At 45.3% G+C, this 24,355-nt stretch overlaps 1 pseudogene; it reads right to left on the bottom strand.

Moving 5' to 3' along the window:
• Window positions 1–1,127: 1,127 nt before the first annotated feature.
• LOC138493381 (small ribosomal subunit protein eS4-like) lies at window positions 1,128–1,907 on the bottom strand (annotated as a pseudogene).
• Window positions 1,908–24,355: the final 22,448 nt, after the last annotated feature.

Raw genomic sequence — 24,355 nt, 5'->3', positions numbered from 1 at the left:
TTTAGAATAAAGAAACGTACTGGTTGAAAACCTTAGAAGTTAAACTGTGGTGTGCTGATCTTGGATTATCTAATTCTGCTCTGGTAGAAGCAATATGTAGTGAATTGTGAACGAAGGATAGCACAGGGGCAACACAGTGGTCTTGGAAGCAAGACCATACAGAAAAACGGACATTCAAATCCTGGACCCGTGCTTAGAAACCGAACTCGGGTATGGTATGAGGTGCGTTCTAAACAAATTATTAAATACATTAATACATTAGGGCTGACTACCCTATTCTTCCACAAACAAATTGCAAGTACTTTATTTTTCTTGAAAATGCTTAAAGAATGTGAAAATAGAGCCTCTATGTACATCTATTTTAATAATGTGCTGAATGAGCATTTTCCCACTGGAGCCTTGAAGACCTGGCTCTGTGACTGTGAGATTCTCAATCTGAAAAATCAATGAAGCACATACAAAGAAATAAAGGAAGACAGTGGCTGCTTCGACAGAAATAATATGTCGTGGTCATCTACATAATCCTCCTTCAAATGTACATTAGACCAGGATTCCCGATGAATGCCCCTTTTAGTTACAGCACAAAATTTTACAACCACAAGGTAAGATGATTTATTATGAAACTCCGTCTTGAACAACTTTCTACAAATTCCCGTTTGGGTCCCTATGAGTGATTATGTTGTATTTGTAAATTAGAGTTGAACACGTCTCATCATCTTTGTGCTCAAAGTTGGAGGAGATGTATCAGAAGGGCTATAGTAACCTTGTAGGTGATATAAGAAATATTCAATCGAATCAATGTTGGGAATCCTGAAATTACTGTGATAACTGTATTATTGAATTTTAATATGTTTTATATATGGCAAAGATTTAGCAAATGAATTCATTAATTTTTAGCAAACGGCTATGTAATATTATGATTCTTGTATGTGTTTTGTGTTGGTAAAATGTTGTGTTCTTGTTAGACTTTTACAATAAATGTATATCTTATCTTTGTCTTGTTGTATTGATTGTATTGTATGTTATGTTATGCTTGTATGTTATACAGGGTTTAAAGGTTTTAATTAAGTGTATTAAAGAATTTATTTCACAAATGCAGAGGTTTTTCTCCACAGTTGAAATCCAGCTCAGCCGCTAGTCTGCTCGGCTTGCAGTCTCTTGTCTCTTTCCTCCGCGATGGTATGACGAATACCCTTTCCATGGGGAAGTGAGATCCATGGATTGTTACCCTTGCCAATTACAAAAATGTTTCAAAGCCTGTTGTCAAAGGTTTTGCAATTGGCATCCTTTACGTGGACAACGTCAAGCGATCTAGGATGCCTCTCCCTGTTGGTGATTATACCAATTCGACCAAAGTTGGAATCCCCAATCACCATGCACAGGTTTCCTGTGTCAAACTTGATGACGTGTTTAATTTTCCCAGTCTCCAGATCAATATTGACTGTTCAACTTTTATGAGAGGGTCAGGGTAGCCAGTTTTGCGGGTGTCACCAAGTGGAGTATACCCTTGGTGCCCACGAAAATCTTCCCCATCTTGCACAGCTTGTTCTTGGCTTCTTCAGCTGTGATACCGTGAACTGTTAAACACCCCTTGGTGTTGCAAACATAATGGAAGTGGTCTCCAGTCTTCTCTATACTGATCACATCCATAAAGCCAGTAGGGTAAGTGATGTCTGTGCGGACTTTGCCATCGATTCGGTTTATCCTCTGTATGCCGATCATCTTGACCGTGAATCCAGATAAGGCATACTCCAGTACGTTCCAGAGGAAGATTATTGAGGAAAGGTACTCCCTCAGTTTGTGGGGAGCAGTTGACGACGGACAGCAAAGACACCTGTCAGCTTATCCAGCATCCAGTGCTTAGGAGCTGCTACGCGTTTCAACTGCTTCTTGGGTCCACGAGACATGGCTACGTCTGCAGGGAAAAGGGCCCCTTCTTCCAGTCCGCCGCTGATAACTCTCCCCGGCAAACCAAATACACTATAATAAAAACATAAAATGCTCTCATTCCAGCCCTTTATGAGTTGTAGTCAACATAAACTGATCTCACTGCGACCCTGCAATTTGATAATAAACACTGGTTGTCAGCATAGGTGTATACCGCTATTTTTGACAGCTAAAATATTTTTCATAACCAAAGCTATTGTCCTTGTGCGCCAACTGGTATATTTGTTTGAATGAAAAGTCTAATTACTGTGAGGCTGAGGTGTGAGCCAGTCTGACCACATCATTTTGTCCGGAAGGTGCTATTTCTTCTACCTGACACCGCGGAGCGGTGAAGCGGAGCTGTGAGGCTGAGGTGTGAGCCAGTCTGACCACATCATTTTGTCCGGAAGGTGCTATTTCTTCTACCTGACACTGCGGAGCGGTGAAGCGGAGCTGTGAGGCTGAGGTGTGAGCCAGTCTGCAGCAGTCCGCTGCAGACGCAGAGCCGCGCCCGAATGGAACCCGAGGTACGTCCCCCCGTGGATATCCACAACCCGAAGGCTCTCAACCCCACCCCAAAAGACCGACGCCCGGCAAAGACAGCGAAATCGGGGCGTGGGAAAGATATGAGTCCGGGTAGAAGGAGGAGTAAGTCAGACTCGGTACACAGACTCCCCCCGTCCCCGTCAACATGGGACCCTGTAGCAATAACTCCAAACATCAAAACACTCAAACAGACCCCAGAGGGTTTGGGCGAATATATTCCCGACAAAAATGAAGATAACATACCTGAGCCTAGCGGGAACTTGGACGGCACACACAGCTCAGCGGTCCCGCTGGAAACGGGAGGGACGTCGCACGGGCAGGAATGGCCCGAGCCCAGGCCCGTGGACCCAGAGCACCCAGGCGGGGAGCAACGAGAGGAAATCAGGGTCCAGGTGACTTTGGACCAGCGCATAGGTGGACCCCCCTCAGGTTCGCGTAAATCAACCGTTAGCCGGCAAGGATCAGGATCGCTCAGCGCAGACCCAATGGATGAAGGAAATGGGGGGGCCCGGTCAAGGGTTTCGGTGAGAGGCTTTGAAGTGCCCGACTCCAGCCGGCGTTTGTGTGAGGGGAAAGAGGTGAAAAAAGCAACGCGGAACGCAAACCAGGAAAAAGAACGAACTATGAATGTGAGGACACATCAGTCTCCTAAGAGACCAGGCATAAACCCAGAAGCCCGGAGGAGCGCAGCCCTCAATTGCGTTATAGCAACCGGAGGGTTAGGGGAAGGAAAAGAGACAGCGGAAACACTAAAACTAAAAGAAATTATGGGAATAACCGAACAAAGAGAATTTCCACCACTTTGCTCGACACTCGGAGCTAAGTTAAATCCAAGGAGGGAAAAAGACAAAGTGGCCATGAAGAGCTTTACCGGAGAGAATAAACACGACCAGACATCAAATTCACTTCAAACTGAAGTGATGCTCCACAACACCTATGGGGAGGCAGAGACCAGCGACCTAGACGAGGAAAAGACAATAGAGGAGCCCCTATTTCTAAAGGGCTCCCCAACCACTTGTCGTTCCAATCGCTCAAATCGTTCTTTACCCAACAACATAAAAGAAAACAGAGCGCTGATACTGAAATATCAGATGCAGAGATGCTGGAACTAGTATCTGAACCCCAGCCTGCTCTAAAACAGAAAAGTACAGACCCAGCCATCAGAGTAACAAAAAAAATAGGGTCTCCTAATAGGCCCCAGAATGAAATGACCAATAAGCTAACAGTCAATTTACCCAGGGAAGCGGTAAAAACAAAAGAGTCGGAGGACCCCGAAGGTAGACAAATGGCCGCCCAGGGTCAGTCCATGAGAGACCCCGAGAACAAACAAATGGAAAGCCTCGGCGATGCAGGCACAATAGTAATAGAGGAGAGATTGATGGAGGACAATGACAAAGAAGAAGTGTGTCGATTAGAGATAGAGACTGACAGGACCACGGACCAAACTGCGCAGAAGAACAAGAACAAAGAAGAGCATCGGGCGTGGACGAAGCCTCACTTAATCTTTGGCCAACAAAACGCTACACCAAGAAGGAAAGAGGCTCTCCCTAAATTGAACAAAGAGACGGCTGGGAGGCGGGGTGGTTCCCCCAGCTCGGGGAGAATCACTGATAGAGACCAAGGATTATTAGAAGAAGGGGCCACCTTTGATTCAGTAGCCCAAGCGAGAAGTTCGGAGAAAATACCTACCCCCCCGAAACAGAGACGACTCAGTGAGATTGCAGTGTCATTACATAACGAATCATCGAACAAGAAACCAGACATGATCGCTATCATGTCAGCGATGACCGTCGTTTTAGCGCCATTCTGTAAATTATACGAGTCAATCAAGGGGAATGTACAAGACAACACGGCAATCCTATCTAATACCATGCAGAAATTGGCCCAGATGGAAACCCTTTTCCGAGAAACCAGTGAAAAAATGCTCAATCAACACAACCACTGGGCATCAAAATCTGACGCTGTCGAAAAAAAATGGAGTCCATAGCCCGTCAGCTTGGACAAGCATTACCAGGACTTACAGGACCAGAGACATCACAGGTTCAACCCATCTACAAGACACCGTGGGAAAAAAAAATTGAAGTACTGGAAAAGAAAATCGAGGAGATGGAAAAGTGGAACAACGAACTGCAAGTAAAATCATCTTTATGGGGGGCTCAAGGGCATGAAGAGGAGACACGCCCTCAGAGAAAAGAGAACATTCTGCTTGTATTAAATCAAGGCAAACAGGAAGAGAGCCAGCGGCAGATGCCACAAAAGCTCAAAACCCCAGTAAGGATGCAAAAGGAAACAAGAATCAACTTCAAGAACCCCACGAAGCAGAAACCTGATCCGGCCCGAAGGGCGGTAGAGGAAGAGGATCTAATGCAAAGCAAAAACCACCAAGAAGTCAACCAGCCCAAATCACCAATAACAGTGGAGGAATTCTTAGAATGCTCGGACCTAATGAATATATCCACCTATTCGGAAAACGAGGTTGTTGAAATTTATGAACCAACTGATGAACTGCGTGAAAAAAAAGAAAAAAAAGACGCTTTAGGAGGAAAAGAAACCTTGACCCCGTCAACTAATAAAGAGAAAGAGGGACAAATCAGATCGGAAGAACCCAGCCCCAAAAGCACTTCAGGGCAAAGAGCAAAGGATGACAACCCCCAATGTGGGGTTAAGAAAAAAAGAACGACATCATCCTCCTCCACAGTTTCGAAGGGAATAAAAGATGGGCGGGTCAGTCCACAAAAAGAACGCCTAGACAAAGACGATCTTGAAAGGAGAAGAAAAGGTCGAAAAGTGACCAGAATATTTAAACTTGAACAAATGTCATCAGATAAAAATTTTATCATCCTAAACAGACCGACTGTTCTACAAATTACAAAGAAAGTAAAAAGCTTGGAAAATATCTCAACGACAGATCTAGTGCTGGTGGAGCCCTATCATAGGGAGAAGAGGGCGAAAGCGTTTCTCCACTTGAAAGAAGCGGCCATTAAAGATATTAATGACTCGGCATTCCAAGAACTGGATCAAATGGGTTTCCGCTTGACGGAACTAAAGAACAGAAAGGGCACCCAAGACCGAGACGAGGGAAGGGTGGAGAGGCTTAAAACACATCACCATTTTAGATCAAGAACGGAAGAACTATACCGAGATAATCGATACACATACCCACAACAGAGACAAGAACACCATAGACAAGAGTACAAAGTGAAGGGTCAAAACCGGGGAACTGAAGTAGGGGAGAGGGATGATATAAAGCTACAACGATATCACAGCAGTAAAAACAAGCAGGACCAGATGCGGTATTCTCCGAGAAGACCTAGAGAAGATCAAAGACTAAGGGGCCCCCCTGGCAAAGCCGACCAAGAGCAACGACACCATACGAGGACGGTCTGTGGTAGTCCCAAAGAAAAATGGGAGAACATCGAAAAACAACCAATGGGACCATGGAAATGGCTAATGACGACCTGGCATAAAAACCAGGCTAAATAGCAACGACCAGGGGCGGTTGGCACCAATGACAACTGCAAGGAGAGAATAAGCGAACACCCCGGGAAGGTCACCTTCACCCTCGGGTCTTGGAACACGAGAGGCCATATGCATCTCACGACACCAGGAGACGTGGACCTAAGCCAGTTTGACATCTTATGCCTGCAGGAAACGTGGCTGATGAAACAACCAGCCCTAGATGGGTTCTCCGTGATGATCGCACCGGCAGTCAAAGGCCTGATGGGAAGACCATCATCTGGTTTGCTCACAGCGATAAAATCGGGCTCAGGCCTAACAGAACCAACGATGTGGAAACAGTCATACGAAACACTAATAATTCTAACTACTCAGGAGGAAAAAAACCCAAAATCTGTAATTACTCTGCAAAAAAGGGTGGCAATTATTAATTGTTATTGGAATCCTCAGCGCACAGCCACGAAAGCCTTCTGTGAAAACATGAGTGCACTGATCGACCAGCTTTATGAAGAATTTGAGAAAATTGAACTCATCATATGCGGGGATTTCAACGCGAAATGCATTGAACCCACGGCAAACATGAAATGCCCCACTGATTGCCGGGGACTAGTCGACCCTAGGTTAAAGAGAGGAAAGGCCTGGAATAAAATTTTGAGCTCGAGAAGCATTCAAAATGTGGCCACACTGTTCCCCAATCAAACGAATCTTCCAACATGGGAACGTAATGATTCTAAAGCAACCTTAGATCACATTTTTGTGTCTAATGGTCTCACCAGGGATTTGACTAGTTTCATGGTCCAACAAACGGCCAATAGTGATCACAACTTATTGAAATGCACATGGCAGACGCCTAAGAAACAGACTAACTTCTACGATTGGGCGACCGAGGTCAATCCACAACAAACCCGACTTCGTCTGAAGGCACAAGACATTGAAAAATTAAACGAGCGTGGGATCAGATCGAGGGCGGCGACCCCAAGTCGGACACCAAGCAACGACCAAACTACTTGCCCTTGTTAGTGGCCTACCAAGTCAAGGATTCAAAAAAGAAAAATGAAATAACCATCAAGGCCCACCAGTATGACAAAGAGCTGGTGACTAAAAGAAAAGTGGTCCGCAGATTGTTAAGAATAGCAAAGAAATCCAACACAATAGAAGATTAGAAGAGCTGGGGCCTAGAACAACGAAAATACAAAAATTGGCTCAGACAGCAGAGAGCCTTGCAATATCAAAGAGATGCAGAGGTGATGATGTCCAAACTATCCGCTAAAAAAACTAGTGAATTTTGGGCCCTCATAAAGGACAAGAACGCGGACCAAAGGACCATCACTGCAAATGCAGTAGCAGAAGAAAGGTGGGTGCAGTATTTCACGGCCGAATTCGAGGGACTCCCTGGTAACACGGAAGTAGGGACCCATGACCACGCAACACCATGGGTAGACCTGTCCAACACTGAAGATATTGAAACCGCAATACGGAACCTGAAAACATCCAGAGCTCCAGGACCGGACGGGCTAACCAACGTAGACCTTAAATCATCTCCGGTGGAATGGGCTAAGTGGATCAGTAAAATATTTGCCCAATGTACCTGAACAAAGTTGTTGCCAGAATCTTGGCTAAGAGCTGTGATCGTCCCAATCTACAAGAAGGGCCCAAGGCAAGAACCAGCAAGCTATAGGCCAATAGCGTTATTGGATATCCTGGGCAAATTATATGCCTCCCGCCTTCTGGACCACTTTCGAGACTGGGAGGAAAAAAGTCAGGCTAAAGATCCACTCCAATCAGGATTCCAAAAAAAGGGATCTACTACCATCAATTTAATGGTGTTAAATATTCTCAAAGCCAGAATTAAAGAAGGAGCACCGAAGGTCTACTTGGCTTTTGTCGATCTCTCAAAGGCCTTTGACATGATCGATAGGCCCACCCTATGGGCTAAGCTTCAAAGCTGGAAGTGTCCAGCAAACATCCTGGAACCCATGAAGGCCTTAAATACAGACACAAAAATGCGAGTCAAACTGAACAATCAAGGCGCCCTCTCAGGGGAAATTCCGGTGAGACGAGATGTCAAACAGGGATGTCCGCTGGCCCCTGCCTTGTTCATAGCCTTTTTAGGGGACTATCAAGCAGCTGAAGCGAAAATCCAGGCATTTCCCCCGAAGATAGGGAAAATGGAGATCCCTCGCCTAATGTACGCAGATGATGTTATTCTCATCGATCAGACCAAAGTGGGACTGCAAAGAAAATTACGGAACCTCGAAAAGTATATTGAGAATAACCACTTGGCAATCAACAAGACAAAGACCAAAATCATGGTAATGGAGAAAGTGATCAACAAAAGAACAACCAAGTTAAACATATTTCTTGATAAAACCAAGCTTGAAGTTGTAAAGTCTTTCAAATACCTGGGGATCAACCTGGATAGTTCAAAAACAGAACAGAGCCTGCAAAGCCAACTATGGGAGAAAGTCAAACGTCTCACAGCCCAAACAAGAGCGATTGACCGCAAATATGGTAAATTCTCCCTGCTTCCGGCGATAACTTTCTATAACCAAGGTGGTGCCGACACTAATCTATGGAGCAGAGACCTCGTTATACCTCCCACGGAACACGTGGGCTAAACTGGAAGGATATGTGTGGAAAGCAGTACTGGGGCTCCCCAAATCCACCTCCTTGCCGGCGATCAGGAGAGAACTAGGGCTGCTATCCTTGGCCTCCATGGCTGACCAAAGTGCGATGCGCCTATATAGAAACATCATCATGGCCGATGCACTACCCATTGTGGCATCCATTTGTGAGGAAATTGAAATTGGGAAGTGCACGGCCTTGAAAAACTGGGCCAACAGAAGAAGGGAGGATCTGGCAAAAATTGAATGCTCAGACAAAGAGCTAAAAGAAAACCCCGACAGAATTAAAAAGAAATTAGAAGACCTGGACTGGATCTCGACCATAGAAAAGGCTACCGGGAATAAACTCCTGAACCATCTTCCGCCAACTTTCAACAAGGCAAAAAAACCTTTACAGTATTGCGCTAAGTTCCCGGAAAAAGGACTGAGAACCGTAATTATGAGAGCAAGGCTCAACCTCTTGCCCACCAGAGAGATCATAGCCAGTAGAGGAGGCGGAGGATCTAAACATTGCAGATTATGTAAAAACAACGATTCCACGGAAACACTGAAACATTTGGTGATGGAATGTGTGAATACGAAGAAATCTAGAAATCTGTACCTCCCTCCGCTTGACAATAATCTATGGATTTTTCGTACAGATGATCTGTGGAATAGACTGATCTCCGGTGAAAACAACAAGTGGCCGCAAGCCTTAGCCAAACTCATCGACCTGGTTTTTGACCAAATCAAACAGCAAAACTTGGAAGATGATCTGCCTCAGTAGCAGGCTTGTGACTAATGGTGGAGCCTTGCTCTAGGCGACCTTGCTAGGTGTGATAGACAAAGCAGCATGGCCGCATTTTATTGCTATCAAGGGATACTGGCATTTTAGACTATTGTGAAATTTTGACAAAACTTGGTTTTTACCGAGTAAAGTTCAATAAAAAACAAACAAAAAAAAAAAAAATTACTTCAACTTTTTTCACAGTTTGTTTATTTTGCCCAATTTCCATTGCATTTTTTTCCGTTTCCAGTATACATTTTCTCTCATATATTTTCTCTCAATACGTGTTTTGCCGCTTTTTTCAGTGGCTCATCTGGAGAGATCTCTAGAACAGTACATTTGACACAAATCAGCCACATAGTTGCCACACACACATAACCACACATTCTTAATCAATCTTTGTATCCTAAGTGGTTAAAGGGTTTGCTACTCACCCAATAGTAATTCCAAATTCAAATTATTTCCAAATTCAAAGTTTTGAGAGGTATTGTTCTTCCTAGTCACAATAAATCTATTTGCAGTGATTGCCTCTTTTTTCTCAAGAGTCTTCTATGTATTTATTGCAGGGTACCTGTTACGTGGTACATTTCTGATTCTGCACTTTCTTTTGGTTCGAGATACATCACATCCGAAGCAGGAACACTGGCCTAATGATTTGACATAAGGACTGGCCTAAACATCTAACAGCCATGAAAGCAGATGTCGCAGAGAACCACCAGAGCACAACCAGCCCAGCTAGCTGTGGAATGCCGCAGGCCTCGCAGAGACGGGCATGAACAGCCCTCCCTTCGAGAATGTACACAGTTCGGATGCTGCTGGCTCAAGTCCCAAGGTTGATAAGAGCCTGACTTGCAAAGACAATCTGAAGTTACGAAATGTACTTGATTGCCTTTTCTTCGGCGAAATGAACTATTGTTATGAATACGTACGGCTAATGGGAGGAGATTAATATGTAGCTTTGCATTGTACATAAGTATGAGCCAGGCCTGGGAGGGGGCAGAGTCGATGCAGCCCTCCAGAGCCTGGTGTGTGTGTTAACATTACAGCACTTTTACAACCCCACTTCTGGCTTTGTGGGTTATTTGTGTCCGAGTGCCAAGTGCGTGGAATGCCTGAGACGGTGCGAGGGAGCTGGATTTGCACTAGTATCGGGGAGAGCAGGACGAACGATTGTAACATATGGTGCCGAAACCCGGGAGCTCTTCTGTTCATCAAGTGCACAGAGATAACAGCAATACAACGGGTAAGTGAAAACATTTTCGCGGACCCTGTTGCATGTTGCGGTAGTGGAATTTGGGGAATTTGGAGTCTTCAGGGACTCTAGGAATAATACAAAGATAGGGCAGAGCATTCTTAGGCACCTGTAATACAGTCAGAGCACCGGGGCGTGGAGAGTGGGTGTAGGGTCGATGCTGTAGAGGGCACAGAGTGGGAGGTCTGTCTGAAGGTTGAGTAAAAGAGGAATAAAAAGAGGAATAAAAGAGGAATAAAAGAGATTAAAGAATACAGATTACAGAATACAGTTTCAGTGGCAACATGGCAGATGCCGGTCCACTGACAAGGCAAGTGGCGGGTGAAGATCTGTCATATAAGTCGGGGGCAAGGGCTGTGCTGGAAAGGCTGAAGAGCATGTTGCACAATTGGGATGTGATCCCCCAGTCGGTACAAAGGAAGAAGGAGTTTGGGGCTGCCCACGAACATCAGTTACAAAGGGTGGTGAAGGGAATGGACAAGGGAGGAAGTGCTGAATCACAAGAAAAGGTACAGAGTGATCAGAGACGCTCAGATTTTGAAGTAATGCTTACACAAAAGTTCATGATCGGCACAAGATGGCAGCTGCTAGTAGAGATAAGGAGGGTGGTTGAAGGGAATGTGGAGGAAAGGTTAAGATCCGCCAAGGGGTGGGCAGACATTCTGAATGCAGCTGATGACGCATGGCTGAAAATGAAAAAAAACAGTGTTAGTAAAGGAGGGGGAGGAGAGAGGACACAAAGAGGGGCAGGAATGTGAGGTGCCAGCACCAGTGCCTTTGGGGGTTGGGGTGGATGACGCACAACGCTGTGGGGATGGCTCTATGTATTTCCGAGAAAGGGAAGGAAGTGGGGGAAGATACCGGAGGGAGGACATTTTGGAAGAGAGAGATGCAATGACTGATTTGGCAAACGGGGTCCTGACAAAATGGGGGAAGGCATGTCCAGACAAAGGGGCAATAAATAAACTGAATTTCAGAAGGACAGGTGACTGTGCAGTGTGCACCTTAGACAAGGAATTGAACAAGATGATAGTGAAAGGTGTAGTGTCAAGCGAATACATGCCAGAGAATGTCAAATCACAACAAGACGCTTTCAGGGCATGTGCACCAGAGAAGCACATTGACAGGCCCACATATGAAGTTGGTGGTCAGTGTCAGCGTCACTTAATAGTGTTTGGGGGGGAAAGAGCAAAGCATGGTGAAGCACAATCAGTGGTGCTGCATCTGGGAAGAAAGATGGTAACTGCATCTGAGCGAGAGTGGCCCGTGGCACCTGACAATGATCCACAGCCAGAGCTAATGGCATCCATAGAAGATAAGGAGTGTCATTTGATGGAGGGGCCACAGCTTGAAGTGGTGGAGATTATCTTACAGAAGAGCAAGAAGCAGGATCAAAGGAAATGTGAGCGCCTCCTGGGTATTTGGAAAGCAGAGGATGAACTAATGATTAAGCTTCTCAATGCAGAGAAAGGGCAAGACAATGCATTTCAGTGCCCGACAGAGAGGGCCTGGGGGCCCACAGCAAAAGATGAGTGGCAGGAGCACATGGACATTTGTGTGGCTCAATGGAAGAACAAACAGAAAGAGGTGCCCAAGAAGGAGCAGTTCAAACAGATGGATGAGAAAGACACACAGTGGCAAGACTGGCTGTCATTTGTTCTCCATGGACTGCTGAGAGAGTTTTCAGCGACCAGGTATTCACCATGGAAGATGCTACTTGGGAAAAATATGACAAGCACTGACAAGTGGCTGCTGACACTGACTGCGGGTGTACCTAGGGAATGGGAGGTACTAGAGGGTTACTATCTATTGGAAAGTAAGGGAGAGTTTGACTTGGACAGTGCAAACAAACATGACAGGCACATGTATGTGGTGTTGCTGAATGTGAGAGTGACAGGGATGCTCAGAGCTGGAAAGGGCGGGACATGTAGTTATGTTTGTTTTAGATGCACTCTAGATTATGGCTGAGGTTAATAGGTGGCAGTGTTTATGCAATACAGTACAGTGAAGGGCTTTAGATGAGTAAAGACATAAATAAGCTGTCTTAGTTTGGTAATGTTTTTTGTTATTTTTCTGCTTCTTTATTGAGTAAGAATAGTTTTATTACAATGTGCTTATGTAGAAGTAGTGCAAGGGTTTTCGTTAGTGATTGATAGATAAAATAAGAAGAGATGAAAAAAAAGTGGGCACATGTTACGTGGTACATTTCTGATTCTGCACTTTCTTTTGGTTCGAGACACATCACATCTGAAGCAGGAACACTGGCCTAATGATTTGACATAAGGACTGGCCTAAACATCTAACAGCCATGAAAGCAGATGTCGCAGAGAACCACCAGAGCACAACCAGCCCAGCTAGCTGTGGAATGCCGCAGGCCTCGCAGAGACGGGCATGAACAGCCCTCCCTTCGAGAATGTACACAGTTCGGATGCTGCTGGCTCAAGTCCCAAGGTTGATAAGAGCCTGACTTGCAAAGACAATCTGAAGTTACGAAATGTACTTGATTGCCTTTTCTTCGGCGAAATGAACTATTGTTATGAATACGTACGGCTAATGGGAGGAGATTAATATGTAGCTTTGCATTGTACATAAGTATGAGCCAGGCCTGGGAGGGGGCAGAGTCGATGCAGCCCTCCAGAGCCTGGTGTGTGTGTTAACATTACAGCACTTTTACAACCCCACTTCTGGCTTTGTGGGTTATTTGTGTCCGAGTGCCAAGTGCGTGGAATGCCTGAGACGGTGCGAGGGAGCTGGATTTGCACTAGTATCGGGGAGAGCAGGACGAACGATTGTAACAGTACCCAAAAAGGAAAAGTTGAAGAAAGAAAATACATTTCTATTGTACTTCTTAAATGGTGCATTGATTCACAGTGGTACCAAAAAGATTCAGAATAAAAGAAAAAAAGGACCTGGCTTTCAAAGACCTCCCTGACATGACGCTAACTCTCTGCAGGCCCTTCCAAGGCATGTTAGAGACATGCGTGACAGAGGACTGAGCCTTTAGACTCGCAGGCCGATTGGTGCATCTCCAGATTACCCTGTAGACCACCCTGTCCCCTCACATAAGGGAATGCGAGCCTCCATGAACGCGCTAGGAGTCCGAAAAGCAGCACATGCACTCTGTGTAAAATACCTAATTCCGATGCCACACTCCTCTCGGCTCACGATTTTAATTTCTTTCTTGATACAGGGGTTACCTGGAAAATGCCCTGCGAAATGTCAAATGAAAACGTGGCGTGGAATGATGGAACTCATAATATATTCTGCTATTATAATGGATTTTGGAAAGAGGAGCTCGTTTGTATCTGCCTGCCCATGGTCCCACAATCGCCAGAGCAATCCATCAAAGTGCTGCGGCAGTTTTACATACTGTGATGAATGGGCGCAACACTGCACGTGCCTCAGAAGCACCAGTGGAAAGGACCCTCGCCGCATTACTGATGGTGAACGATTGGGAGGTGTCGGATCTGACTAAGCGTCAAAAAGACCCACGGGAAGCAGAAAAGAATAACAGAGGAGGATCCCTGGAGTTTTTATAGCCATTTATTCTTCCGGGATATTTAGATCGGCTCGGCAGGATAATGCAGCTAGGATAGCTTAATGGGTTGAGCATTGCTTGCAGAGATGTGTGGATAGGCCGGTAGGAGGTCACCACCCTTTTAAATCGCTCATGCAATCCGCCCTCAGCTATTGATGAAATAAGTACCCTGGAGTGTCTGGAAAAAGAAATTCGACTGAATTACTGCCAAACTCGTTTACTGTTAGCTCCACTCTGTGCCATGAAGTTACCACTGGCACTGGATTAGGTTCTGTGTCATTATTTAGATTTTTGTAGGTCGCCTAACCAAGAGACCGATTTTTTTCACCTGTTTTTAGAAGGCCTAAAAAAATGGAAATAATCACATTTCTTCGCCCCTCTCCCCCAATGACCCCTCCTACTCTTCCTGGTTTTACTTCAAAACGGGATGTTTCAACCCCTGAACACACCTCCCGCAGCCCCCGCCGACTCTCTCCCCTCGCAATACACCGACCACCAAAACGCACACAAAGGCGCACAAACACATCCGCAAACAGGTACTGGCAACAGACATACAAACACATAAATGTAACCATTCTCCTTCATGGCCGCTTCTGTGTCCTGCCGTGCCTGTCAGCCCCTACGTGCACTCTTGTGAGTCGCAGAGTTCGATTTAGAAAGACCGCTCTGAGCGGTAACAGAGCAGTCTTTCTAAAACCTTTATTTTATTTATTTTTTTAAATAATTCTATTGACTGCTTAACCCGGATTATCAGGTGGCGTTAATCCGGAAAAGCTATAATAGTTAAAGTCTTGAGCTGGTGCGGGGTGTGCACAATATGCTTGATTAAAAACATGCTGTATTTTATTTATTGGAATGCATTCATTCAAATCATTGAAACTGTTTTTAATCACATTTTTGAGGAAAGTGCACCAACGATTTATGAGGAACGCACTGAGTTCAATGTAGTTTTTGCCCAGTGAATAAATCAATATTTTAAAACACAATAGAAACACAATGTAAAGGACTTTAAGAAACGAGGATCACGAAACGTATACAAAGTATAGGCCTCGAAGGCAAGTGGGAGGGCGTTGTATAGGCATAGTGCTGTCTGTTTACAGTGAATATTTAGAATTGAGTATATTATTTGACAGAGCGCTTTAATGCCTCAAAGAAGCCTCTTGGCACTTGAAGGAAACAGACACGTGTTTGGACAACAACACGTATACATTTAAAAACAAAGAAAAAGCAATGAAATAGAAATGCGCGTGTTAAAAGCAGAAAAAAGCAGAAAACAAAAGTCTGGCAAGGTACAGAAGAGGCAACCATTGGCCTTTCTGCAGTATGCAGTGAACATCTCTCAGAAACACATGGACCCTCTGCAGAAAGTGAGCCTCTGAAGGGTCAAGAAATCAAGCAGTGGAGCATGACGGCTCAGGACATGGGGCCTCATTCCGAGATTGGATGTAGCCATGGCGCTATTACCATGGCTGCCTCCCATACCGTGCCCATGTCCGGTCTCGTTCAATGGGGACTTACTGGTGTAGTCCGACCCTAGCTGGACCGGTAAATCCCCATTGAACAAACCATTCCCCATTTCCATTTGAGCCCCCATAGGGCTCAATGGGAATGGGGAGGGCACTAATAACGGGCTTGTGACTTGCAAGCCTGTTATTAGCGCCCTGGTCCCTTAGCGGGACCCGTAAGGGGCGTGTGGTCATACCACACGTTCCTTATGGTCCCCGCCAAGGGACCTTGGAATAGGGCGGTATGGGATTACCGGCACCAGACTCCTTACCGGTGCCCGGTATCCCTTGCAGCCCTAGTTGTAATGACCCCCATTGTCCGCCACCGTGCCTACTCCCAGCAGAGGTCACCACACATGGTGGCCAGCTAGTTCAGAGCAAAGCCATGCCCTTTCCCAATCTTGTGACATGTCCTCAACACTCAAAAGATAGTGCGGGGGAGGGAGGGGTGTAGGGTAGGTATCACAGATTAATATGGCATAGAAAGTCCAATGGTAGGACGTATTTTAGATTGCAGGATAAACCCTACCACCAGTAGAATGGTATAGTCAGAGGGCCTCATTATGCTTTTGGTGGTAATTCGGCAGGAGAATTGACTGAATTGCCACCAACATTGATAACTGTTTCCGCCACTCTGTCCCGTGGGTTTAAATTGGGAATATGAGCAGTGGAAGGGCGGTGTAATAATTGCACAGATTTTGTCCTCAAAGTGGGGGATTTACTGCCAGAATTATGCTGGCGGTAAATGCTCCACTTCAAGTTTAAACTCAGAATTCGGAGACGCTTAGTCCATTACTGTCAAAAAAGGGCAGTCCCTACCACCACTTTTTTACCACACCACTGAACTCGTAATGAAGCTCAGTGTCTCCTGATGTTCACGACTAGTCATTCCTCCTCATTGCGATAGGTCGGCATTACAGAGGCTCGTCTGAATAGTCTGCATGCTAACCAAGTGTGTCAACAGTTCTCCAATCACCAATCAAAGGCTACAATGCCCTCTTAGATGCCCCCCAACCCCTCCTTCTTCCTGGCGATCCAGTCCATCTCCTGTGCCGTGGCGCGACTCGTTCTACCATCTCCCGCTGAGTAAACTGCAGTTCCGCTGCCATCCGAGAGGCAGTGTCCATCTCCATTTTGCTCTGGTCTCCCCACCACTTAACTGCGGGAGTGGGCGGAGCCTACAATTATTTATTATGGGAATTCAAGATGAACATACACACCCTTAGCACTTAATTAAGGTGCCGGAAAAAACACCAGTGTCCGGGTTCTGTGATGTCATATCCTTCGTTGTCACGTCATATCCCCAGCTGCTGACACGCCAAGCAGCTAGCGCTGCTGCTGACTCAGCTGAGCCAGGCTCCGCCTCCTGCTTGCTGGGGAAATGCTTTAAGCATCCTGGTGCTTCAGAACTGCTGTACATTCTACTGCCCAACATTACAAAACACTGTACTCTGGCTGTGACCCGGGTCCAAACTTCTGGGCAGCCTCATCTCGGGGCATGTGCTCAGAATCACGAAGGGTTAATGGTTCCACCGCTTGCACAGGATTTCTCATGGTGCAACACTGCTTAAAGTTTATTCAAATTGTAAACTGCATTTCTGATGCTCATTAATTCTGCTCTGCCTCAATGTTTCAGACAAAACAAACCTGTGCTGCTACACAATCTCATGTCATGCGACCAGAGAATCACTGGGCAAACGTATATTTGATGGGATAAAAAAAGGGGTTTGAGCTGTAAATGGCTAATGAATTAGAGTTACTGTGGGAAATTGTGAAGCATTTAACGAGTTCATATCCTGCCCATCTGTGAAAGAAATCCTAAATTGTGTAATGTGATGAAAACACTCTTTCAATATAGCGCTACAAACCCACTTGTACCTAAGCTCTAAAATTACAGTTGATATTAAAATGCTGCTGCTGCCCTGCCGGGATTCGAACCTGCATCAGCAGACTGTGCACGAATGTCAGAGCGGGAGCTCAGTGCAATCTGACCCGCTACGAGTCCAAGTTAGGTTTACCTGTGTTTCTTCATTTCTAAGTTCTATGATGTCATTTCATGGAGAGTTTGCTAAATGACCATACCCTAACATACTACATTTTACTCGAAGGGGGACCCAAGTACCCACGAAACACGTTTAAACAGGGTTTGGTAACTTCAGTCTTTACCTGGTTGTGCATGTGTCAGAATGTGTGGTGTGTGTGTGTGTGTGTGTTTTTCTCCATGGGAAATGTGAAAGGAACGTTCTGAAAGTAGCATGGGATAGTTTCCTGAGGGCAATCTGAAAGTGCATGGACCAAAAGTCTAGGCACAATGTGAAAAAGGCAAGTGGCGATTTGGGGCATTGTGAAAGTAACATGGTGCAATTGCCCGAGTGTGTATTGTGAAAGGATCATTAGCAATAGTTCAAGGCAGAGTGAAACTGGCATGGGCAATTTCCCAGGGGCAACAGTAAGGTGGCGCCAGACACATTTGCAGTGCAATTTCAACACGGCACATGGCACTTAGAAAGTAGTGACATGAAACAGTTATATGGGGTAATGTGAAAGTGACATGGCGCAACGTTCGGAAGTAAAGCTGTGACAAAATGACTTCTGCCCCACAAAGTGCATGCATAGGTAGTGGCCACACCACCTTCTAAACCCTTTCACTTTTACAAAGCAAGAGGTATCCCAACCCTAACGATGAAACACAGACAGTTAAGAGATGTACCTCCTTTGCCTTTGGTGGCAAGGTGGGCGAGTAAGGCTATACTCTCAAGATAGGTGTGAATGTGACCGAGTAGCAGCAAGAACAGCAAAGTATAACAATGCACATTAAAGCAAATGTCCCATCAAGGTTCTATAACAATATAGATACTTTAATTAAACATGATATCTGCAAAACAAACTACATAGAAAAACTCTAACAACAAATTCCTCATGCAAGAATGAAAGATGAAGCGGGAGGGAAAAGGCAATAAATAACCAGACTGATTTCAAAAAGGAGATGTTCTGGTGTGAAAACTGATGAACGGTGACCTAACCCTCAGCTCACCAGGGTCTAAAGATGGACCACGGTGGCAGTTACCAGTCAATAATACCTTTTCTTGGTCTGGTAGTTCGGCAAACCAGGCTTCGAAGTGATGTTCTTGCAGTTCGAAGCAGGCTCGAATGCGGTTGGGCGCGTTGTTCCAGAAGGAGTGTGGTGACGAGGTGGGGGTCGAGCTGAAGTTTACTGCACTTCAAAGTGATGCTAGAAGAAGGGCCGATTTAAAGGGCTACCGGGGCTGCTTCGACAGTCAGTTCAAAGGCGGAGATGCTGGTGACTGGATGTGCTGTTCTATGCAGTCGGTGTGATGAGGTACTCAAGGAAGTGCAGAATTTGATGGCCATCAGGGTCGGTTTAATGGTCAGTGCAATGGCAAAGATGCTGATGACTGGATTTGCAGTTTGAGTCGGGCGGGTCAATGTGGCATTGGATGGACGCTGTTCATTGAGGCCACCAGGGTTTGCTTGATCAGTGATGTAGATCAGCAGTGAAGATGCTGGCTGTTCGAAACGTAGTTCTAATGTATCGGTTGCCAAGTTTGAGCTGAGGCAATAACATGCTCCGCTGTCACAGTTTGAGAGTACAGTACAGCAACATGAAGATTGGTTGAGTGCTAAAGGCAGTTTCGTAGGACCGTGTTGGGTTGACTGGGTTGAAGAGGCTAGAATCATGGCTTGCAGTGGTTCAATGGCAGATACACAGGGATCCTGGCTTTCTTGACACTCAGGTTGCTGTGAGTCCCAATCCAGGGACTCAAGGAAATGATTAATACTTGCTCTAAGGAAAGCCAACCCTCCCAACAGAGGTCCAATAAATGTTGTTCAAGAGTGAATCAAAGAAGGAGTGGCAGAGTCCCTCTTTATAGGCAAAAGCCCACAGGTGATTGGAGTAAAACAAACCTGCTTTAAGGGATCTAATCCCTGTCCTTAAAACAAGTTGTCTTCAACTCCTGGCATCATACCTACAGTGCTTTATGCAAAAGGAAGAGGAGGGTACAGGAAAGAACGAGATATATAGAAAGAAACAAGATAGTGGAATCTCCCTACAGCTATGCTATGCACCCTCTGTCTACACGAGGTGAAAGTGGCCACTAGAGGCAGTATCCAGAGACCAACCGAGGCGAACAGGAGCCAAAAGGCACAGCAAGCCCACCAAGGCAAACACCCATAAGATTACTAAACCACTAATACCTGGTGCCAATCTTCAATTACCCGAAAGAGCCAAGGAGTCTGGCTCTACCATTGCTAACAGGATTGTCCAACTGGCAAGCGATAAACCCAGCAACCGTGGGCAGCCAGGAATTAATTTAGCATTGTGAAAGATCCTTAAGGGTCGAAACACATGTTACTGACCTAACTAAATCACAGATTAAATCCTTTACATGAAAATTTGAAAAAACATTGTATACTGTGTTATCTGCCCCAACATTACGGGGTCCAACCCTCTCTGTCTACACTAACTCTGCCCCCTTCCCTTGTCAATAACATCAAAGGCCCTCTTGGTATGCAGCACCCAGGTGTGAGAGTCATCCTTTTGATATATGTCTACCCTTTGATTCCTGCATCTCAGGACAGCTCCTGCAGCAAGCCTTCCGTGCTGGAGAGAGGTGTTACCAGACCTCACAAAGGACCAAAAGGAGAGAAGCAGGCATTCAGTCTCCCGTCCTTCAAGCAGGCATGGCCAGGCTGTCTGACCCAAATACACATAACCCTTTGCACGGCTGATCTGGCCGTACAGTGTTGACAAATGTATGATATCAATTTCATGTGGCTTTAATAAATTTGAACTATAATAGCCATATACCGTGAACTCAGGTATGGCTTATATTTAAAGTTTACAACTGTGAACCAGATAGTAACTCTTATAGTTATATGGTTTGGGGAACAAGGGTGCATATCTTAAATGCAGCCGCTGCACTGCAAGGTCTTGGTTATCACTCACGAGGACACCTCTGCCCACTGAACCTGATCTGTACCAATGGGGAGGAAGTGCTACAGATCAGGCTTCTGATTCAGCAGGGCACAGGCACACACTCATTTTTTGGCATGGAATTTGTGCAGAGTGGGATCTGGTTAGCAGCGCACCTTTTCTGAGATAGAATTACCTGAATCATTGTATATTTAATCAAAATCAAAAAGGCCAATATTCCACACCTTTGTCAGATGGCATTTGTTCACAAAAGTGAACTTGGCATTGAGATACTTTCTGGGGGCAATGTGAAAATTAAGTTTGCCAGGGAGCTTCGAAGATCGCCTATTGCACTGCACAGTCCACAGATATATTGCAGGTGGTGTGTGTGAATGGGTATAGTAGGATGTGAGGTGTGAAGAAAGAAATCATGTTTACTAACTGCAAAACCAGAGGGAGACTAAACAACGGATGATCTTGATGCTATCTCGTGCATTGTGATTGCCTGTGAATTGTTTATTACAAACATTGTCGAGTCTTACAGGCCCTCATAAGTACTTCTCATGAAGGCAATAAAAATAAAAAGAGAAAACACATTTCTCTTTAATCTCTGGGACCATCTGCTCATTTTTTCTCATGAATGTTATTTTTGCTTGCCCATATTGTCATGGTCTGCGTTCACTTAACTCGCCGTCTTTTTCAGTTATGCGGAAAAGGCCAGAGGGAAGCCATTTTGTGCTCAAACTGTCGTGTTAACGCGGGTTGATGAGGCCTTCAGAAACACTGTTGACTCGGTCAATGTGCTGAGAATGCCCATCTGGATTTCCCATGAAAAATGATGTCACAGCATAATTCCACACCATCTTTGTGCCCCAGCCAGACTGGCTCAAAAGAGCAGGAAGGGACGCAGGAGGGATATAGGCTTTGGAGTCAGTGGATGGGGTGTGGTTCGAAAGGAAGCAGGTCTGGGGCAGAGTCAGTCGTATGTCAGGCAGTGCCTTTGACATGTCACTGATTCATGAATTCTTCAATTTGTCTAGTGGGCAAATTGTCTGAGACACTGCCTGCATCTGCCAGAACAATATAAGCCCAACCCACTAAGAGGCTCCCTTGCCATTGGCCCTCTACCTATTGTTTAAGTTGGGGGGACCAGTGAGACTGTTGCCCAGTGTGCCATGCAGAGGTCATCAACCACCAAATGCATCCAACAACAATGAATCACTTGATCAAATGATGCAAGCGATGAATATTAATCAGCCAGCTGTATCTGATATTAATTATTAATGAACAACTAGCTATTCTTTTGAAACCAGTGTTCATCCGACACCATGAAAGACTGCCTCTCTACACAAAGCCACCAATCACAATGTGGATTGTTTGTTGCTTATAAATACAGTAGGACACACATGTGTTTTTAAATAAATGCCCATAAGTGTGCTTCCCCACACAATGAGAATGTTTCCCCAATGTATATAGAAGTTATAAAGCAACTAGACTCAGATTTTGGGAGACAATTGAATAATTCTTAAAATGGCGTGGGAGGGACAGCTTTCAGAGACTTTGTGGTACTGCCGGAACTAGTGTGAACATAGCTGCAAATTGTTCATTTTAAGTCCTATGGAGCCTAGGACAACACATGAATGGCTTTAAACACAACAAATTTCCCTTTTATTGGTACCTGTCAGTGTGGTACGCTGCAATGTGGTGTGTGATTGGATAGGTCAGGCTCCAGCTCATTGTGCATGTCTAATTGTTTTTGTAGCATGGTCCCCTGTAAGCCTGAGTGGCGCTATGGGTTGAGGGTCTGCGGGGTGTCAGTGGGGAGCCTGAAAGTGGGTCCTGGGAAATTGACTACCAGTTGTGATCCTGAATGTGCACCTTGGTATAGTGTGACTTGTCATGGCAAGGCTAGCATTGCATAATATAGCATAAGGTAGCATAACACGCTCCTTCAGTAGGGCTGGAGTGTGCGTGTGTGCACGCAGCTCTATTGACTGACAGCAGCAGAGAAGGAAACACAAGGTGGCGCTTCTGAAGTCAGTCCAATCCCCCATATACGAATCTCTAGACCGCTTTCCGGCTTTTGTGGTATTTTCCTGTCAAATTTGGTGGCATTGGACTGAAGCAGGGCCGGTACTTTAATAACGCATTTTGAAGCAACAGCTTAGTGGGTGTGGAACCCTGCAGCCTTTCAGCGAATTATGCAGGCATAAGCCAAGCATCCAAGGTTTATTTCCATGACGATGTGCAGAAAGGTTCCATGTGTTAAAATCGCGCAAAAATGGCTGTGGACACAAAATATTACAGCAAAAAGGCTGTGGTTTGCCGCCGCAATCCATGCAAAGGATGCGGGGGGCACCCCTGCAACCTCCATACCCATCATACCATTAAAGTGGAGCAGGGGACACCCCTGCAAACCCCGCTCCCCTTAAATGGTGTAAAGGGGTACACCTTTAACGGGTCAAACCACAGCATTTGTGCCGCAATGTTTTGTACAGGTGACATTTTTGCCGCAATTTTATCACTGCATACCGTGCAGAAATAGATTGGGTAAATAGCATAGTATCCCCGGCCAAGCAGAGAAACCTTGGGGTTTTTGAAATGGTTATATATAATGATTCTCATACAGTAAATTGACATATTCGATTAATAAGTCCTTCACAGTGCACTCTTCAGTCTTGGGGGGGCATGTATTTGCACCACCATTTGGGACATGTACAATTGCTTGACCTACCCACATGATTCAGATCACTGACTCTAGTGGATCGTTCACGACACATATTGGTGCGTGTCTGAACAACTAGAGCCCACACGGTTCTCTTTTCCAGTTCTCATGCAGTAACACTGGACTTCAGAGAGGAGATGTCCTGATGTAACGCAGGCACTGCCTTGTAGGTTCTTGCGTGCATGGGATCTGATTAGATCCCTTTGCATGTTACCTTCCCATTCACGGCTGAGGTCCACTGCATCATCTAGAAACATGGCTGCGGCTCAGCTCGGTCCATGTGTCGTGCACCTCCAGGACCCTACACAGAACTAAAATACGGCCTGTTTTGACAGTCCCCTCCTTTTCTGCTATTTAGCCCAATCCCACTAGTAGTTTATTACTCCAACCTTTGCGTACTCTTAATACTCCATCCGGGTCTCATTGTCCTCCTAATGCTGTCTATTCAACTGTATTAGTGTACACTTCATCGGGTTCTGGATCTCATTTCTGGTGCCGTTGCCTTCTTTGTCCTCATTCTTCATATCCCCACAATTAAGAATCCTGCTATGATTATTATTATTATTATTATTATTATGATTATTAGGGTATTTATTGAGCACAGACATAGCTTCGGGTAGCAAAAGAGTCTTTTCAAATAGGGGGAAGGACACAGTAAGAGGAGCGGAGAGAAGGGAGCGGGAAAGGGTGTGAAGTGGATGGTGTGGACCTAGGGGTGCTCCATCTGCAATAAGCCACAGTATGTATTATTTGCAAATATGAAAAGTATTCTCGTGGAGGTTTCTCCGGCTTCCCAGACAGAGACTGAAATAACAAAGATTGCAATTATAATAGTAATGTGAATAACAAGCTATTTGTGAGGCCAATTGATTTCATCAATTTAGCTTCATGATAAAGTACGTCAAACATTGTGCATAATGTGATTGTGCCAGCTCAAATACATGCTTTTCCTGATTGGATACAGTTTCAATGACTTAGAACTCTTAATTTACATCAGGCATTGTTTGTACTTCTGGCAGTAACTGGTAAAAGTTCTTTAATTGATATGGGATCATGGCAGACAAATCAAAATGAATCATTT

This window comes from Ambystoma mexicanum, chromosome 10 (genome assembly GCF_040938575.1).
Source record: "Ambystoma mexicanum isolate Mex_15411 chromosome 10, UKY_AmexF1_1, whole genome shotgun sequence".
Lineage (NCBI taxonomy): Eukaryota > Metazoa > Chordata > Amphibia > Caudata > Ambystomatidae > Ambystoma > Ambystoma mexicanum.
The sequence above is the reverse complement of the archived record's forward strand: the minus strand, read 5'-3'. Positions and strand labels throughout refer to the sequence as shown.